Source organism: Ascidiella aspersa, chromosome 5 (genome assembly GCF_963924565.1).
Source record: "Ascidiella aspersa chromosome 5, kaAscAspe10.2, whole genome shotgun sequence".
NCBI lineage: Eukaryota > Metazoa > Chordata > Ascidiacea > Phlebobranchia > Ascidiidae > Ascidiella > Ascidiella aspersa.
Window position 1 is genome coordinate 6,700,794 of NC_139451.1, and position 17,774 is coordinate 6,718,567.

The window sequence follows — 17,774 nt, forward strand, 5'->3', positions numbered from 1 at the left end:
GCTACTATAGAACACATTAAACAATATAAGACTGGTCTCCAACTCACCTAATTAAGGAATTTACAGCGAAATGACTTTTTCGAAGCCTATAATCGTCAAAAAATGGCAGTATTTTTACTCGTATAGTGAAGAATTCAAGGGCGATTTTGAAAACTATCCTCTCTGAGGAAGTTTATAAAAATCGCTGTGCTGCTACTATAGAACACATTGAACAATATAAGATTGGTCTCCCACTCACCTAATTAAGAAATTTACAACGAAATGACTTTTTCGAAGCCTAATATTTGTCACTCAAAAGACAACCGAAGTATAGTTTGGGACTTTCCCCGGTGTTTTTTTAAACGTAACAGACATCACAATGCCCTTTTTGGTAGACTCTATTAACCTACCGACGTCACAATTAAACTGTTTACCACTAGGTCCTTTCTTCTCAACGTTATTGTTTTGCGTAAAAGTTTAGTTGACATTATTAAACAATGTCTTTGTTCCTGGAATTTATAGTTTGCTTTGTTTTGAGTCTAAGCCTAAACCGAATTCCAGGTTTTATTTCTGGTCTTTTTGACTATTTCAAACTAATGAATAATACCGTGGTTGTTTTAGGTTTTTGTCTCAGTGGCGTAGCCAGCCAAAAAATTTTTGGGGGGGGGGGACAAAAAATTTGGACTTTTTTGTTTAGCTTTTGTCATTGTATTAACTGCTGTAACGAACACAAAAACAATGCTAGCAGACCGTTTAGAACAGAGGTTCCCAACGTGGGCGGTATCGCCCCCTTGTGGGCGTTGGCGAGTTACAAGGGGGGCGTTTTGAGTCTTTTCATAATTTGGGGGGCGCTGAACGCACATAAGGGGGCGTTACATAACAGTACTTACATCAACATTTTATAAAAAGTTCACATAAAAATAGTAACAAACAGCACTGTAGGACGTAGGTAACTTTTAACCTTAAATGACAACTTCCGTACTGCGAACTGTAGTAGTTCCCGACCATTGTTACGTAATAATTGGCTTTCTTATGTAAAGCTGTTGGTTGCTGTTGCGTTTTACCGTTTTATACGCGGCAAAATGTTTGTATATTTAAAGCAGGGGTCGCAAACTTACGACCCTCGACCCGCCACCTCTTTGACAACTAGACACGAGTCCATTTTAAATACTTTTCGACTATTTTCACTTAGTTCGGGTGAAAAATTTTCGGGCTTCGCGCGAATTATGTTTCTACGTCCAGTTTATTTACGTTTTGATGCTGTCTTTGGACTAGATCAGCGCTTCTCTACCGTTGGGACGTGGAAGGCTGCCAAGTGTGTCGCGGACAAACGGAAAACGTTTTCAAAAATATTGGACATATATTTTTTATTTTTTTGCCAATGTAATAAAAACTATAGCAGGAAATTTAAAAGAAATGCCGTTATACCCCAAAAAAATCGCGCTCGCTTCGCTCGCCAGGACTTCAAAATATTAACAAACACTATTACATATTTCATTAGTAGTTTGTATGAAAAAATCCGGGACCCGCCTGATTCACAGTTGTTCTAACATTTTTCTAAGTTAACATTTTGTGCGGCCCACAGGGACCTTTATGAGTTTGGTTGGTGCCCGCGACTAGAAAAGGATTTAAAGTCTTGGTGCAGAAAGATATGAAATTTTCCTGGAAATAACATAACCTGGTAAAATAATGTATGTATAAATTCCAATAGTGAATGTATGTTAGACAGCCTTAACTATGACTGACAGCTTATCGATACGAAAGTGAAGACCATATGATGTTAGACTATGATTAATATAATACTTTACTGTAACGCAAGATTAGGGGGCGATATGAAATAATATTGAGCCCAAGGGGGCACTAGTGCAAAAAAGGTTGGGAAACACTGGTTTAGAGCATCAACTGACTGAGCGTTAAACGCAATACTCAAAAGGTGCCATAGCCCCTTAGGCCCCCTGGCTACGCCTATGTTTTATCTGTTATATTTGTGCAGAATGCTCGTTAAAATTACTTTAGGGTTGGTTGTATTGCTATATTGTTATTCCAAATTAGCAATTTTCTAATCACATGACTATCTCCTATAGATATTCACCACTTTTTATACCAATCTTGACTCTTTTTATTAAGAATATTGCATTTTTTGGTTGCATGCGGATAAAATTTACATTGTTGATGTCATGTAGAGTTGATTACATTTTGCACTATAAATTGTAATGACAGCGTTATCAATGAAAGACAGTAATGATAGTGTTATTAATGAAAGACGATAATGACATTAGCATCAATGAAGATTGGCAAAGCTTTCTTAGTTAGAATTTTGGCCTTCTTTCTTTCGTTTCACCTTAAAATGCATAACATAAATGATGTTAAAAATGGCTGTGGGAAAATATAATATTTTGTATTTGAAAACAGTTCATGAATATTAACTTTATTTGGAAAAGTTGCATTATTTTATCCACAACAAAATATTTTTTGAATATTTACTTCAAGCCAAAGTTTATGAGGCACTGTAACTACAATCCTTTGTTTACAAAAAATATACTCACATTTGAAAGGCCTTGCAACTAAAACAGCGCTACTTTACTTGAAAAAATTCGACTTGGAGGTGTAGTACATTGATGCTTTCCATGTGTTTTTCTTATCTAAAGTATAAAAACAGTACACTTTATTTGAAATTCGTCAAGTTACCTTTGTCTTTGTATGTCAGTATTGGCATAAATAAACAGACATATTCACAACTTAATACTAATTTTTCTAGAAGTTAACTGTTTTATGTTTTAATAGAAAAATACATTTGAAAACAGTTCATGAACATTAACTTTATTTGGAAAAGTTGCATTATTTTATCCACAACAAAATATTTTTTGAATATTTACTTCAAGCCAAAGTTTATGAGGCACTGTAACTACAATCCTTTGTTTATGTTTACAAAAGATATATACTCACATTTGAAAGGCCTTGCAACCAAAACAGCGTTCTTGACTTTAGTATGAAGAATTTCGAATTGGAGGTATGATGCTTTTAATGTGCTTTTCTTATCTAAAATATAAAAACAGTACATTTTATTTGAAATTCGTCAAGTTAAATTTGGCTTTGTATCTGTATGTCTATATTGGCATGAATAAATAGACATTTTTACAACTTGATACTAATTTTTCCAGAAGTAATCTGTTTTTTGTTATCATAGAAAAAATATATTCATGGCTGGTTTGGAAATGGGCAAAGTAACTGGCAAAGAACAAATGTATAAAAATTAACAAATTTTTATTAAACAAAAGAATATAAAAAATAAATAAAATTTTAAAAGCTTAAAGAAAACCTTTAACAAAAAACATGGCCAAGTACGCAACACTAAATATTTAAAAATATGACCATAAGCAACTTTATATAACGGTATTTTCTATCACATATTCATTGTCAGCTATGATTTGTAAGTGCTCGTTTTGTACCCTAACTTAGAAGATGCATCATGATAGGTCATTTTATTTAACAACATCTCATAAAATATAAACGCCTCATGGCTTGCGCAACATTACTGAAATATCCCTTAATATGTAATTTATTTAGTTCTTCCACAGATTTACAATAATTTTGACTTTTTGAATCATTTACTTTAAACTCCATTCCTGAAAAAGTTTTTTGATACAAAAAACCATCAAATAATTTGGTTGCTCGATATTTATAGTTACAAAATTCACTTTCAATGTAGCTATACAAAACATTTCGCTGGTCATAGTTTAAACTACCACGGTCCAAGTGAACTGTCAAATTAAACTTAAACAAACATGATTGTTTCCTATTTACAAAAAGCAAATGCAGACAACAACTTGTGATGTTTTCTGCGATTGACTGTGGCGTTTCAATTATTGTTCGGATCCGATTGCATATATCAAAAAAAATATTTTTAAATTTATCTAATTTAACAAATGAAAAGTGCTCTGCATGTTTTTCTTCTATGGAAAATTTAATGCTTTCACAAAACTGAATTTTTTCTGACGTTAGTTTACTCATATCAGGAATAATTCGACGCCTTCTTTTAACGACCGTTCGATTATCTAACGATTTTCCATGATCAGTGTTACATATTTTTGAGGGTATTTCTTCTGAAATGGTTTCAACATTTTCTAAATCATGTGACAAATTTAGTTCAGGTGGATCTTGACAAAGGTTCACCAAGTTGACTTGCCGCTTATAAAAGAACACATACGAATTTTTTAATATAGTTTCTTCAATTTCAGCCCAAACAACTACTTTAACACTCTTTCATCATTAAATTCAATAATGATATCACCATCAAAACTATAGGTAACGTAAATCCGACCAACAGAAACACTTATGCCCAAATGAACAATTATACTTGATAAATTATAAACAATTTCCGAACTGTCATTAACTTTGATCGATTTATCAGGTACAACTTTTCTTAAACTTTTCGAACCAAATCCATTCCGCCCAAGAATTAAACAAATTATGTCGGGACAGCCTACCATAATTCCTTTAGTACCAATATCATAATGTTCATTACAAACAAAACAGGACAAATTAACATCTTTAAACGCTCGATCCAAGTAAGAACTTAAATTTGAATTTTCGTTTTGATCAGGAAACATAGGGATAGTGTAAAATGGCTGATTTGAGCTAGTCACAGTGTTTATGTTTTGGCAAACTTCACATGTTCTAGATGCTTGTATCTTAAACAAACTCTTTAAACCACAATTATCCAAAATGGTTGAAAAATTACACAGCAACATAAATTCACTTACATCAAATTGTTCACAATATTTTAAATGTGTATCAGCACTAACTGCATAGTACATTTCCTTAAACCTTTGAATTTCAATTTTATTTTTTGCCAAAAGACAAATGACTGAAGCAATTTTATCACTTGTAGTATTGGTAACCTCATAAACATGATCAGATGGGGAAACACTTTTGACAGCCTGCAAAAAACTATTTAACCAGCAATTATTGGCAAAATTTGGGAGGCCAATTGCAACAGATTTTGACGATTCTAAATAATGGGAAATTTTGGGGTCGCATCTTATTGAATCCTGTATAAAAGAATATAATACCCACATTCGAAAGTAAGTTTGATTAAAATTGGTTTGACCATATCCAGTAACGTCACAACATATTGAATCAACAACAAAACAAACTCCACAACTCAAATCATCCGTTTGATCGACCTTCTTACCATTGCATAATAAAACTGGGTAGATCGTTCAATTACAGGAAACAAATATTTTTTTATATCAAAAACCAAATCCTGAGAGTCAAAATCTCCAGAGTCAAACAATGTTAAGGTAACTTTACTTTTATTAAACCAAATGACCAAAAAATGATTATTTCTCAACAAGGGTAGAAAAACATTATTGCGAATTTTGTTACTTTTATTTAAAATTGGTTTTAATGCTGTGATTAAGTTTCTGTATGTTTTTCCTTTTAGGAATTGACCAACCAATATACTATCCAAACAAACAAATTCTTGCGTTTTTAACAGCGAGTTGCACAAATTTACAGTTCTTGAAATGTAGCAGTCAACAACTTTATCCGTAAGCCAGCCTATTTTAAAAAATTTACTACCAATAGCTGAAAGCATTGCACGATAAGTTTTACCAACAGGGTTTGTACAAAGAGAACACAAATCAAACCATGATCATGATTCATTATTGCCAGTGACAAGTGCTACATCATTAATGCAATTCTTTAGATTACACTGATGCCAAATAAAACTACATATGGGTTGTATTACATTTTTAATCTCATTTTCTGATGGGATAAAATTAAAATGCTGTATTACTTGAGTTTGTGAAAGTATTTGCTTGGGGTGCCCCTCATCAAAGTTGTCTAGGTTTTCATAGCGAATTTTTTTGGCACACTTATTTGAAGAATAATAACCTTTGCTATTACGTTTTCGTTTTTTAAATTTAGATTGAACCACCGGAGTTGAATGAATAGTCTCATCAAAAACTTTTGATATTTTTTTACTTTTTGGTTTATTTGAGCCTAATATTATGGAATCTGCAAACATTTTTTCTTGTACCTTAATTGCGGCTTGATAATTTACAACAAAATCGTCAATCCTAGCCATTCGTTTGTTTTTTAAATAATTTGTTTTCATGTCTCTAAAGTGCCCTTCAATTACACCCTGTGTTAAATTGTTCTGTAGGATTGTTTGAAAAGAGGTTTGTTGTAAAATGTTACACTTTGATTTAAAGGCCATATACCATTAACTTGCTCAGGAGTTGATTTCCCTTCAACTATGTGCCGTGAAAAATCCCCAAGCATCAATTTAGAGGTGGAGCATATACGACTAAGTATATGGCGAACAACTTTTGCGCAAAACCCTTGATCAAAATATATATTACTTGGAGATTCAATGTTTTCTGCAGAGTGGAAATGATAAATATCTGAATGAAGAAATTTATCAAGCTGCTTTTTAAAGCAACTAAAAAAAGGGGATTTTCCTTCTTCAGTTTCGTCCAATGCTTTACTACAAAAAATGAAATCAAAGTTGAGCAAAAACATTTTCAAGATCATGGTCTGTACTATCTGTGTCTTCTGTTGAAAATTTGGGTGGAGCTAAGTTGGAAAAATGCCTTTTAACATCAACTGAAGTATGTTTACAATTAGTTAGAACAAAAAAGCTGTAAACAGTTGAACATAACTTTGAAAAACTTTAAACATTAAATTTAAAATATAGAGAAATGTGCAATTATTAGTTTTATTTGTTACATGTTTGATGCAAAACGATTTAGCTGCTTTCATGGTATGGCTATAACAGTTATGAATCACAGTTTTTTGCATATCTGTTTTATTGGGAGTGCCACATACAATTCTAAAGCAACGTTCGTAAAATTGCAACCTTGTCTCTTGACACATAGCCTTGAGGACACCATTCCACATGGCCATGGAGCCATCAACAATAATAAGGGACGGTTTTTTAGCCTCGTGACATTCCCGCAAAACAGAAAACAAAAAACTTTCTAAAAAGTGACTTATACTAATTGAATCATGACATGTGCTGACAAAAGTAGCAACCGGCAGTGGGACTCCTCCTTTCAATGGATTTCTAATTAACAAAGTATACACTTGAAAGTCACTAAAACAATCTGCCCTACGCAAAACACTGCCAGTTGCATCTAAATAAACAATATCTTTTTGGCAAATTTCAAAATAAATTTTAAGCTGAGGATTTGAGTACAAAACAACCATTGGTGGCGTTAGTCGAATTTGCCTAACAAAAGGACGCCAATTTTTACATAACCTATCTAGGTTGAAATACCAAAGTTTACTTATCCTGTGCTTTAAATTTGATTTACTTTTAATGTTATTAAGGACAGATTGTGATGGTAAATAAGTGTGTGATCCCGACAAACCAACAGGACTCAAAACCAAAATGTGCACATTGTGCGCACAATGTGCACCTTCCAATGTGCACCGAACCGTGCACATATCGCAAGTGCACATTATGTGCACGAATCAAAACGTGCACTTTGTGCGCATAATGTGCACTTGCGATATGTGCACCGATCCACTTGCGACATTTGGCGGTTAATTGCACATTAGTGCAAGTTATGCACTATAACAAATAACTTTATATTAAACGATTTTTCCGATGATGTTTATTGTATTGAGAAGGTGAAGTAATGTATGTTATCGTTCGTGCAATTATTTTTATATTATATATTTTTCAAATTAATTCCCATTCTATGGATTTCCGATTATATCGAGTGAATGTATTCACAGGCCAACAAATTTTTTTTTTTTTTTGAAAAGGCATGATATGTTAGATCGATTTAGGGGTATATATGGGGCTCTGAGTCCGAAAATCCCATTACTTTTGCTGAATTGGCTCGACTTTTTAAGATATTGCTTCTCCTATATACCATGAAAAATGTATGCTAGTGAGTAACATGAGTTAATAAAAGCTGAAGCAATGTGAAGCAGCTATTTAATTTTGCCTTAATGTTGAGATGTCTGGCACAAATGTCTCGCTTGGGAGGTAAATAAGGCCTTATATCAATATCCCTCTCTCCTATAAAGCAGTAACATAAGCTTTGTAGCGCACTGATAAGGCTATAGTTAGTTTTATCTGAAAAAAGTTATTAGCTGAATAGACAGCTTAGGCCTATTTATCCTTCCACTTGAGCTGAATAATTATGTTGTACCTTAAACTGTAACTTTAATTTATGCTTTAACGTTTTCAGAAAATTTAATTCACGGGTGTTTTAAGAAAAAGTGTCGTAATTACCAAAATATGTCCCAAGAGTGCTTACAAAGTGTACTTGGGCATGAAGTAGGGAGATCAAGAAATGCTGGGCACCTCACATAGTCTGTAAGCATTTCACTGAAACTTTGCGCTTATGGACTCAAGGTAAAGTCAAATCCATGCAATTTTGAATCCCTATGGTTTGGCGAGAAGATAAGGATCACCACATTCCCCGAAAATTCCTGTTCCCGTTTTTACGCCCCTGACCGATTTGATTTCGGATGAAGCTTCGATGTTGGATGTAGTGGAAGACGAAGATGGCAATAGTAGCAGCTGCAATGACACCGACTTCTCTACATCTTCACAGATCAGAGTAAACCGAAGCCTTTTACTCAAGATCAGCTAAATGACCTAATTCGTGATTTAGGTTTATCTAAAGAATCGTCTGAAGTCCGGTCTTCTCGCCTCCATAACATTTTTGATTCGACATCAAATAACGTTTTACCGGGTCAGAGAAGAAATGTTAATGCAATTTTTATCCTAAGAAGATTTTTTCTGTACTGTAATATCATCGAAATACTTCGTTATATGGGTCTGCTTGAATATAAACCAGAAGATATTGGTTATTCATTGAGAGCTCCTCAAAGAAGTTTGAAATGTGTGCTACTTCACAACGAAAATAAGTTTGCCTGTGTTGTAATTTTATAAGTTTTGCCTGTGTTGTTCTTGTAGTGAGCATAACTGGAAAATATGGTTATGACGTCATTTGCTATTGGCTTGTGATACTGTTTTTCCACAATATTGGTTATCGCAATAAAATGTCAAGTTTTGGCACCCCTACCCAATTGCATGTTGCTAGACTTTTCAAACGTAAGGCAACACGTCTTGAATTTAAAGATTTATGTTTGACTATTTTTAATCTAATTTGACTGCAATATTGCATTTTAATTTGTTAGCTTATTAAAAAATTGGTTAGAAATGGTTGAATATTGAACAGCGATCCTTTAGCTTACATTTTTTTTTTTAAGATTAAGGACTCCTGAATACAACTTTCGTAATTCATGGCTCGATTGACCTCGGTGATTTACTGCATTAAAAAAAAGAATTGTTGGTTATTATAAAATAAGTTATTGTTCGATGTTAAGTAAAGCCATAATTCCGTAGATTTAAAAAACTTTAACACAAAAGTTTATTTTACAAAAATAGAAAATTGAAGGTGTCACAGCATGCATATAGCAAAAAACCTAAAGCAAGATAAGAAGTTGGAAATGGTTAAATAGAAAAATTTTAGGCGGAAAGTGTAACCTAAACTGCAGCAGCAATATTTGCGAAATACTCGATTATAAACAAAATATTATTAATAGATAGGTAATATAAAAATGCCACAAAAATAGAAAAAAACACACTTAAATATAATCTCAAATGACAAAGAAAAAAGTAATTATAGTAAAAAGAAATTAAAGATGAACAAAAAATGAAAGGCCATCGTATTAAAAAATCTTAAAATCAATTACAGTGAAGGGAAATTGAAGATGAACATAGAAAAATGATTACAGAAAAAATATAATTACTGAGAATAGAAAGTGAAGGCATACATTTATGCAACATCCAATAAGGTCAAGAATCAAACACAAACTGGACATTCCTAGCTTTTGTTTGCAAATTTTTCCACATCGTGCTTTGACAAATTCATGCAGAAAGCATGAAACCATCTGTTGCATGAGTCACAGCAAATCTTTAAAAATAATTTCAGTTAAACTCCATTTTTTTAGAACAGGCATTTGTCCAGTTAGATATTAGTATACATGTACATTAGGACTAGGTGATACTCAAAAGTTAACTGTTTCACACATAAGCAGATATATTTTGGGCACCTACCCAATGTCCTGTCCCTATTGACTCGCTGTCTCCACACATTCTGCATGATGAGTCCACAAGCGTGTCTAAATGCACTTGAATTAAAAATTAAATCTAAAATACTGAATTAGTTTTGCATACCTGACGAGTTCAAAATTTTTTTGGCGAAGTAGTATCTTAAGTTTTTTATGTCATTTCGTGTACTTGAAAAGCTGATCTTTTCACTAAATGAATTCAATAGATATTCAGCAATCTGCATACAACATAATGTTTAAAACAGGGCAGTGTGGCAGGCAACTCTTTATACATATAGCAAGAAAAAAATGTTTATTTAAAACATGTGGCACAAAACAAGCATTAAAACACTTGGCGGTCTCATTTAGAATCAAAACATACTAATTGAGTTTCTTTAGGGGTTTAATACAGATAAATACACTGCGTACTAAAATGCAGATGGTCATATGATAACAGAAATACCTTTAGTACAAAGATCCCACAGCTGTGCCCATCAATTTGTAAAGGATGGTCAATATGACTTAGCGTCCAATTTTGGTTTGTTAATGATTGATCTTTTAGATTTTTTCTTGAATTTAAATATTGTCTAAATATAATTTACTAAAGTTAATTTGCTTCAAGAAAATATTATTATTTAAAAGTTTATATATTAAGGCCATTACCAGACCTAAAAACCTATCTGTAAAAGAAAATGTGCAAAAGAGAAGCAAACTATAAAGGAAGCATTCAGGAGTTTAAAGGGTCACATAAAATGAATAATAGCTTGTAAAATGAATGAGTTTGTTTTTGTACAACCACGCGACAATGGGTTCTGGAGGTCACTACAGATTTTGAATACAAGGTGGCTAACGATGGATATATGCAAGACTGTGTTATTTAAAGCCAATGCCACAGCCAGACACCTTCGAGGTTTGGCTCTTTGAAGCAGGATTGTTACATCACATGTTAAACTGGTTTAGTGAGAAGGTTCCATGAAAAAAACATTAATAAAGGAAACATAGTTAAAACATTATGAGATACGCTTATTTAACCCTTTTTTGAAATTACTTTTAAAATAAAGAGACACAAAATCATGTCAAATGACTGCATACGGCTCTCACAAGCTGCGTTTTGCCCACCACTGATCTATACTTACTAATACCAGTCTCAAACACTCACTTAAACAATGTAACTACATCAAGAGTCGGTTTGGTTCCACAAGGATCAATTAGATATAGACACTTGCTTTGCACATGTGCAACCTAGCAAAAAAGAAAAAACATAACATTATTAATAACTAACCTTTAAATTTGTCAGTTTTATTATTTTTGCTGAATAATATTTTCCAAGTAAAATAAATCACAAATGGAGAACGAAAGACTATTTTTAAACAAATTCAACTCTTCTATCTTAAATTCAATACTCACAAACAAATTCCAGTGATTTTGATTTTTGTTATAGGCACCCAAAATTAGATTGTATTCAGACAAAGCAATCTGTAAAATGTTTATAATAAGATGGCATTCTGCTGAAAACAAATAGTATTTATAATTAATCCCAACCTTTTGTAGGGTCTGTCAAAAATGGTGTTCACGATAAAGCAATCCATTACAAAAACTTTATCTGATGGTGAAGTAGCTCTAATTAAATAATCAAGGACCTGTAAAAAAAATATAACTTTCAAAAAATAATGTAAAATTATAAATTTTAAGAAGTTTTTAAAGAGTGAATTACCGAAGAAGAAACCCAGTTATCCGGTGCCAAAGAACAAAATTCAGAGTGTCGCAGAATTGTAGCCTCATGAGTTATCAACCTTGCAACTACCAAATGATGTGGCTCAGTATGCCATAGTTGATCAATCTCAATTATAAATTATTAAGTTTTTTTTTTTTGAAATTAGAAGAAAGTTTAACATTAAAGAAAGTTTAAAATTAAAAAAAGTTTTACCCTTTTTACAACACTTAAATCCAGATTTCTTGCAGTGAACTCTGTTTCACTTCCAGAGCAAGAGCTACTTTCACTTTCAACGGAACTTTTTCTTTTATTGTTTTGGTTCTGTCGCAAATCTTGTTTGATTTGCTCTTCAACACATTTTTTGAAACTTCTTTTATTTTTAATAGAAACATCTTCTTTGCTAACCCCTGGATTATAATAAAACACATTAAAGTTTTTAAAGTGTAAGGCTTAACTTACTAATATTTTACTTGAATAAAAGTTGTGTTCAAGATTATCTGCAACTTCTCCAAAGTCACTTCTTGCTCTTTTTAAATTTTTTTCATTCAAAGCTGAATTTTGCAACTGCAAACTCAGACGTGACATGTATAAAAAATTTACTACATTCATTGATGAAAATGATGGTCTGAAAATAATGTGTATATTTAAGTTATTCTTTAATTATAAAGTAAAATTAGAAAAACAACCTGTCTAGTTTCATAATGGCGTTGCACTGCTCTGCAATACTGCTGTTTATGGATAGATCTTTGCACATTCGTAGATCCCGAAAGGCTTTCTCAGCAGATTGCTTCTTCAACTTATGGTGGAATTTATCATTTAAACTGTAATAATTTGGACAGTTTTTTTAATTAAGGTCTAAGTTAATTGGTTTCAATTCTCCTAATTTCGCTTTATTTAAGTTTTCATCTGACCATTCAAAAAGCATTCCTAAGTGTGGTGTAAATAAGCCTGGCTGTCTGTTCTCTCCATGATGTGCAATCTAAAAAAATGTTTTTATAATACGTTAATTGGTCAAATTTATTTTTAAATAGTTAGCACCACAGCCACCACTTACTTGGGCAGCTATGTCTGTGACAACAACATTTGGTCTTTCAAAAAAAGATAATATGCCATCTACATAATCCCTTGCGCTCTCTTGTCGTAAAGTAAATTTCATGTAAACAGCAACGCCATGAATACACCGAAAATGAACAATTCCTCCTAAACATTTGTGATGTATTTCACCTTACAATTTCAAGCTATCTATAGAAATTAGGAAACAATATTTGTTTATCTACCTCCACATTTCTTAAGGTGCCTAAACATTTTAGGATAAATGTCTTTGAATAAAATGATTTAATTTAAGCGATTAACCACATCTTCTCTACTCCCTGATGGGTCCATTCCAATGGTTTGACATAGATCTTTTAATTTTTTCAAGGCCGTCTGTAAAAAAATATATGATTTATCAAACATACCACGAATTACAAAGATACAAACTTTACCGATGATTTTGAATGCAAGGCATTAAGAATTTCCTCTTGCGATACATGGCATACTTTAGTAGACCCGGTCTTTTTGCAGTTTATTGTGTTTACTTTTTTGTATTCTGTACTCGGAACTAAATCCCCTTTCCTTGTAAAATTTCCCATCCATGGAGCAATAGATGAATAAGTTATTTCAATTTTCCATGGATTTTCCCTAGATCCTGTAAATAAATATTGGAAATAAATTAATCTAACTTTAGTATAGGTTTAAAATAAACAGCTTACCATAAAAACCTCGTCCTAAGATTTCTTTTTTATAAGCGTCCCACTGTTGTGGCATGTGTACATGGTCATGTTGCATCTCAGGTACTTTTATGCTTTCCACTAAGAAAACAATAATGTAAACCAACCCTATTTGTTGAAACTAAATAATAAACATCATATCCTACTTGGTATTTGACAGGTGTTTTTCCAATTACCATCTCCAATAACAACCTTTGGGTGTGGGCCACAAAGTAGACCTGCAAAATCATATTTTATATCTGTCAAAGCACAAAAATGGTAAAACCCATTTCTAATTTTATCAAATGGCAAATTTGTTGTATTTTCATTGCTGTAGAGCATTTTGATTGCTGTTTCTACAGCAACATGATTCTGCAAAAAAGTTGGGAAATCTTGCAAAATAAATTTAGCAATTCACAACCCACATTTTAATTCAACACTGTGCATTAATTGGCACACTGTTATTGTTTTTAATGCCCTTAAAAACTCACATGGATTGCCCGCATTAAATAATGACACAAGCCCAAAGAAAGAATAGTATGGCAATCAAAGTTGTGAAAACCTGTTGAAAATTCTTGAAAACGCAACTTAAAATTGCACTTGGTGCATATTTTTGAACCAACCGAAATCCCTGAAAATGTAAAGAAAAGAGACATACATAAAGTATAGCAAAAGTAACAACAACATGCAGAATAAAACATATTTTTAAATTGTAACCAATACTGAGTTCTAAATTTACCTTTCCAAACTTTTTCTAGGCCATATACAGTTCCTTTGGTGTTTTTATCTGCCTTTAGTTCTGAATCACATACAGGACAGGAAATTTCTTCAGGAGACAGTGTGGGCGGAGGCGATTGGGTTTTTAGTAAATGGGGAGGCAAGATTTCTGGGATAACTTTTGTCTTTAACAAGTATTGCATCATTGAATCATCTTCCTTTGAGATTTCACACTTACGACTAAATAGATTTGCATATCGATTAGATGCACTTTGTGCCTAACAGAAAATATATATATATATATAAACAAAACCTAAAACCTTACCTCTTATTTTCTCCCAAAGGGAGAGTAATATTCATTTAGTCCAGTAAAAACAGAAAAATACTGAACTCTTGTACTTACACCAAACTTTGAAAAATCAGCCAATACAATCAAAGGACAATCCTCAGTGATACTAAGGTCATACAACTTTTTGTAAATGGGTATACTACTTTCCTTTATTAAACCAATCACGGCAAGCTTAGTTAGATAACTTAAATCAAGCTCAACATGTTTTGTCATTAAAGCAGTTCCAACGGATTTTAAGTGGATGCAGTCCAAAGCTGGGTTTTTCAAATTGCCAGACATCATTAAAGTGTTGCAATTGACATTGCCACACACCTGTATTTGCTTGTATTTGTGGCTTCTTACATGAATAGGGGCAATTAGGCCCCTTTTGCTTCTTGCAACCATGAAAATTCCATTCTGTTTGTCAATACAGACAGAAGGAAGTGTTCCTGATTCATGGTGTATTTCACTGTGCTTTTTTAAAATCTGTTTTTCTTTAAATTCTTCACCGCAAGTTTTGCATCTGTGACTTTTCTTGACTGAAGAAATATGATAAAATGTGGTTATTTTAATTGGGAGCAGTTGTTTTAAAAATTGCTTACCTTATGTGCTATGCAGAACTACTTAAAGGTAGATTATATTTTGGTCATAAGTCGCCTACTAGTGCTGCCACCTCCTACTATATTATAATCAGAATCTTTACATAGAATATTTATATATTCAATTACAGCCAGCAATAGTTTCCGGAAGGGATTGGTAGTACTGAGTACCTTATTACCTCAAGTAATGGTTTTGTTAAATTTAACATAACACTTTTCAAACACTTATATAAAAAACTTAACCTTTACAACCTTTATTTATTGACTATGAATCATCTATAAATGACCAAAGGGGGCTTTGACCTAGCACTGAACATCTTACAAAATATCAGTTGCTGTTCTTTCTATAACCACTCTATGTCAAACTACAGCCCTTTGAGTTGCCTTGAGTCATTTATATCTTGACGCACCTTCGAATGCGGTGCACATATGACAAGTGCACATTGTGCGCACAATGTGCACCCTCGAATGCGGTGCACATATAGCAAATGTACATTGTGCGCACAATGTGCACATTTTGGTTTTGAGCCCGTCTCCGACAAACGCTCCTCCGGTGTGAGTTTTTCAAATAAGTCCCTGTGCTGCTGTACAGCTGTTTGAGCCTTAAGAAAATTTTCTAGTTTGTTCGAAATACCCCTGTAACTCGCCTACGCCTTTTGCATCCCATTTTATGATTTCTTGTTCCTATAATGCTAACTTTTGCAACCACCTGATCAACATAAAAATGCAACGTAATTAAAATATTAATCAAACAATCACAATAATTTTTATGCCCACAGTACAACTTTATGCTACCCTCCTTATAACACTGGTCAGAGTTTTTTATATGTGCCACTCCATCCCTCCCGACTAAATAATGGCTTGAAATGTTTGGTACACAGCACGAGTAAATTTCCCTCAACCTTTTTAAAACAACTTCTCTATAGTAATCGCTTCCAAAATTATGTTCTGATCTATTTTTAATCATCTTCTTCCACTCATCAAGTGTTATAATAAACTGATCTGTTACATTTACATTTTTAGTAAGTTTAAATGATTTTAAGGTTGCTTGAGGAATTTGGGCCAGGTCACATAAGGTTTCTTCATTTACCCAAGATGGTGATGTAATTTTGTCATTATTAATGGAACCAGTGGAAGAGGTTGATGTAAATTCAAAAGATACAACGGAATCATTATCAAATTGTTTGGGGCTTATGGACAGTATCTGTTTAGCACTAACTGGACATTGTTTGTCAGGATCACAAAACTTAGTTGCCTTCACATTGTTTAATCTCAAGTTATTTTTTTGAATATGACAACCAGGAATAGGTGGGTGATAATAAACTCTACCTGGAGTTGCATCCTTATAAACTTTTCCCTCACAAACCAAATCTAAATATTGCCACTTTGACTCGGGATAGCTACCTGGTGAAGAGTGTTTAAAAAACATGGCGGATGAAACCAGTTCTCACAGGTTGAGCATTCAACCATGAGGTCATCCTCTTTACAAGGTTTTTGGCATAAACAATACAATAAATCATCATTTTCAACTACACCATCATTATAAAAAACACCAATTACATCCTCAGATAAGTCAAATATTTCATTGACACTTTCAATAATTTTATTAGGAACCTCAATATTACAACCATTATTTTTATTTACAGATAATGCACAGTCAATATTCTCACAAACGCCAATTTTATTAAAAGCTAAAATATCCGTTTCATAGTAAACACCAGTTTCCTTATCTACCAAGTCAACTTTGTTACCATCATTCAACATTTGATCTACACCATCAGAATCAATTAAACCAGAGTCAACTGCTATTGTTGGATGTGAAAAAACATTATCCTGATTTTTATAGTTTACCATCTTGTCGTGACAGACAAGCTCCAAGGTATGCCATTTAGATTCAGAATATTGGCTTGGTGAGGAATTTTTAAAAATACAGGGAGGGTGAAACCAGTCTTTACAAGTGGAACATTCTACCATTAGGTCATGCTTTTCCGAGGGTTTTTTACAAATGCAATACAATACTTTTTTATTTTTACATGGAGAAAACATATCCTCTTCAAAATCAAAACAAGTGTTATGTAAAGAGTTGTATTTTGCAATAACATTTTTCCGAAATACCATGTTTGACGTCCACTTATGCATAACTCTATTAATATTTTTCATATGTGGTGGTTTTGAAATACTTTTTAAATATTTGGCAGCAATTCCGTATGGAAGGTTTTCAGGAATGGAGTCCAACAATGTTGCAAGAGATGTTACAGCTTTGGTATAAAAAATTTTTTTTTGTTGTACTGTGATGCTGTATTGCCATTAGATTTATTTTTCTTGTCAATTTTGTTTATGTGTTGCATGACAGTATGTTTATTATTTTCATAAAGGCTCAAAATGCGCTTTAGTCGTACTTGATAAGTTAAGTGCTTAAACCAGTAATTATTGGCCAAAAATTGTTTTGCCAACTCTTTGTTGAGACATTTTGAACCCTGAGAATGTAAAAATGAAGCAAGTAAGTCAATTTGGTCTTCAAGTTTTATATTTGGACTGCCGCCAACTTTCAATTTAAAGCCCCGCATTTGCTTTTTATAATAACAAAAATATTTAACTTTGTGCTG

At 32.9% G+C, this 17,774-nt stretch overlaps 1 pseudogene across 1 annotated transcript; it reads right to left on the reverse strand.

Moving 5' to 3' along the window:
• Positions 1–9,752: 9,752 nt before the first annotated feature.
• LOC146141654 (uncharacterized) lies at positions 9,753–15,160 on the reverse strand (annotated as a pseudogene). The gene is made up of 19 exons (XR_014498760.1): positions 14,555–15,160; positions 14,264–14,519; positions 14,016–14,155; positions 13,692–13,896; positions 13,528–13,626; positions 13,261–13,463; positions 13,054–13,201; positions 12,831–12,976; positions 12,463–12,755; positions 12,247–12,401; positions 11,990–12,183; positions 11,777–11,902; positions 11,605–11,702; positions 11,470–11,551; positions 11,222–11,304; positions 10,526–10,649; positions 10,190–10,301; positions 10,070–10,134; positions 9,753–9,926 (listed from the first exon to the last, which is right to left on the reverse strand). The product of XR_014498760.1 is annotated as an uncharacterized LOC146141654 (transcript).
• Between the last annotated feature and the right edge of the window lie 2,614 nt (positions 15,161–17,774).